This window comes from Crocuta crocuta, unplaced genomic scaffold (genome assembly GCF_008692635.1).
Source record: "Crocuta crocuta isolate KB4526 unplaced genomic scaffold, BGI_CrCroc_1.0 scaffold408, whole genome shotgun sequence".
Lineage (NCBI taxonomy): Eukaryota > Metazoa > Chordata > Mammalia > Carnivora > Hyaenidae > Crocuta > Crocuta crocuta.
In genome coordinates this window covers 5,759,900-5,763,125 of record NW_027527444.1, presented here as the reverse complement: position 1 = coordinate 5,763,125, position 3,226 = coordinate 5,759,900, and the positions used below count along the sequence as shown (strand labels likewise).

The following is a 3,226-nucleotide window of genomic DNA, read 5'->3' as shown; positions in this document are numbered from 1 at the left end:
CCTGCACGCCCCGCGGCTGCCGCTAGCGGGCTTGCGCTCTTCCGGCCCCTAGCCCTCGGCAGGCACGAGCAGCGGAGCGCCGAGCCACCGCTGTCCCGGCACGCCCCGCGGCGATCCCCGGAGCGCCGCTGCTTCCCCGACTCCTAGCAACCGAAAGGCAGAGGCAGCAGAGGGCCGAGCGATCGCTCGCCCCTCGGACACCCACTCCCCACCCCACCCGCTGTCCCCGCAACCCCGGCCTCGCCCAGTGAGGCGTAAAGGAAGGGGCCGAAGCCGGGGTCTACCGCCTGGTCAGCGTGGGCCCCAGCGCGAGGACTAAGCTGGGCTGACGCTCCGGCCTGGCTGGGAGGACCGGAGCTGAGCCGGGTCACTGGACATCCGGGGCTACAGCGAGGGAACGGAGGCACGGCTTCTGAGCCAACTGCGGCTTAAGCTGCTAAACTAAATCTCCTGGGTTCTTTTCTCCCAGAGCCCACCGACCAGGTACCTGGAAGGCGTGACCTCGGGTCCTGGAACAGCATCAGGACGCAATCTCACGTCCCACCTCTTAAAAGCAAGAAAATTAAGCATCCCGAAATTCGATTTAGCAAATATACGGTAGATTAGAGAAGAGCTTTTTATCTGTATATAGTTTTGCATCTTAGAAACTATTTTCCCATATGTATCACTTGATATTACACACCCTGTAAGATACTCGGAACCATAAAGTGTTCAAAAATGTAATTGTTGAAAGTGATTTTTTATTAAAAAAGAGAGACCAAAACTAAACATTAAGACAAATATTCTTCATCTGAGACTTATTTTATCAGAATTATTTTCTTTGAATCTAACTCTAAAAGCCAATCTTAAGCATTCAAGACTGAAGAGGGATGGTCCAATTCCAGTGATGAACATTATAACCTATGTTTAGCTGTGTTTCCCCAAACTGTTTTGATTTTGTTTAGTATGCAAATGTAACTAAGAAAAGATTCCACTTGGGGCACCTGGGTGATTCGGTTGGTTAAGTCGCTGACAGGTCATGATCTCACTGTTTGTGAGTTCAAGCCCCAAGTCAGGCTCTGTGCTGACAGCCGGGAGTCTGGAGCTTGGTTTGGATTCTCTCTCTCTCTCTCTCTCTCTCTCTCTCTCTCTCTGTCTCTCTCTCTCTCTGTCCCTCCCCTGCTCATGATCTGTCTCTCAAAAATAATAAAAACATTTAAAAAAGACTCTCTCTCTCTGACCCTCCCCTGCTCACGCTGTCTCTCTCTCTCTCCCCTAGAAATAAATTTAAAAAAAAAAAAAAGAAAGAAAGGATTCCACTTAATGTTTTCACGCACACAACAGACTCTCAAATCATGTGTTAATAAGTACTTCAGTGAGCATGTTATTAATAGTCTTTGCTTTTGATATCATGCTTTCCTGTAAATACAAAATTTGTTTTGCAGATATTGTATTATTGAACCACATACTGTTAGGAACCAGCTCACAGTTTTATGGATCTATCTACTTTGTTCCAGACAAATACCATTTACCTGGCTTCTTGCCTTGGAGAAATTAATAACAGATCCCAAAAGCCTTTTCTATTTAAGTGTACTCTGATCCTGGGCATATCACTAGAATCTTTTTCATTTTCACTCATCAGCACGTAGGACAAACATAACACGAAAGGAAGGTAAGAAAGGCAGTCTCAGTGATACTTAAGATATACTTAGGAATTGTTCTGAGGCACCAAACTAAAACTTTCCATTTAGCCATTCACTTAATTCTCATGGCATCCCTGTGAGGTAGCATGTCAGTGTTTTTCCAATGAGGAGACTGAAGGCCACAAAGGTTAACTGACTTGCCTACACTCACAAAGCCAGGCTGGCGGATGGTCAGATGCCAAAGTCCATTCTTAACCACTGTGTTACTCTGTAAGCCAAGAAAACAGCTAATTCTGGAACAGCTTCAGACTCTGTTAAATATGAGGATAAAGTCACAGCCACAGCATCAGACAAAGTCATGCACACCGAATGACCAACCTGGGTGTGGCCCTTAAACCCTTTTCCGTCACCTCCCCAGTGAAACCAGATCACAATAATCTTGTGTTGACTCTGCCCCTCATTTCCAAGCAGCCCCCTTTGCAGCTCACTCCCTGTTTCCGGCTCTACCTTGGCTCTCTTTCCGGACTACACCTCTTCTTCATCAGCAAAAAGAATGACCTAGAACTCTCCAGATACACCCTATTCACAGGATTGGCAAATGCTGTCTCCTGTCTCCCACTCTCCTCACCACATTTCTGAATAAGAGCCTATAGAGGAAGCAAAAACAGTCTTTCTCTCCTCAGACTTCCTAAAATAATAATTTTCCACATAACTCATTTGACGAGCAGTTACCTTTCATATTGTAATATTTCTTTTATTGTGTTCATTCAGTAGATGCCTTCCTAAGTTCACTTGATGACCTGGAAAGTGACAGAGGACGAAAGATGGCAAACTACATAAGCGCACTCTGGACCTCTAGTCGCTGATTTGGTGACTGCTAGGATGGACAAACAGACAAACAGCTGTTAGATAATGTGAACCTGTGAGAGCTACTCCTAAAAGGCAGCGAGTGAGGAGCTGACAGCTGGCTGTCTGGAAGAAAGGACTGAGGTTGGGAAGGGCACACAGAGTTTCCCAGGCAGAGAGGCTGGGAAAGAACATCTTGAGGCGAACACAAATATGGGGACAAGCACAAAGAGCGGAAGCCTTTGGAGACTTCTGGGAAATACAGAAATGGTACCTGTAACAGTGCTGTGTGGTAGAAATAGAACGTGAGCCACAGAAATCATTATCTAGCAAAATAAACAGGTGAAATCAAATTTAATGTATTTAACCTGATACATACAAGATGCTATCATTTCATCATATATATTTAAAATGTTGTTATTTTACATTTTTATTACATTATCTTCTAAACCCAGTATGTATTTTACACTTACAGCACATGTCCGTTCAGACTAGCCACATTTTAAGTGCTCAAAGCCCCATGTGGCAAGTGGCCTCCATTGGAGTGGACCAGGTCTCTAGCACAGGGTATGTGAGTAGGGGTGGCAGAGGGCGTGGGGTGGCATGAGACGGTCGGAGAGGAAGCTGGAAAGGAGACATGGCCAGGTGGTAAGCGGCCCCAAATGGCATGACGTGCAGATTTAAAGCATTGTTGGGCAATGGTAAGTCATTAAAAGGGGACCAGAATGCTGAAGGACAGGTGGGCGGGAGATGGGTGG

At 46.0% G+C, this 3,226-nt stretch overlaps 1 long non-coding RNA gene across 1 annotated transcript; it reads left to right on the top strand.

Moving 5' to 3' along the window:
* The first annotated feature begins 186 nt into the window (after positions 1 to 186).
* Positions 187 to 2,821, top strand: LOC144229766 (uncharacterized). The gene is made up of 2 exons (XR_013334597.1): positions 187 to 483; positions 2,394 to 2,821. It is a non-coding gene; the product is annotated as an uncharacterized LOC144229766 (long non-coding RNA).
* Positions 2,822 to 3,226: the final 405 nt, after the last annotated feature.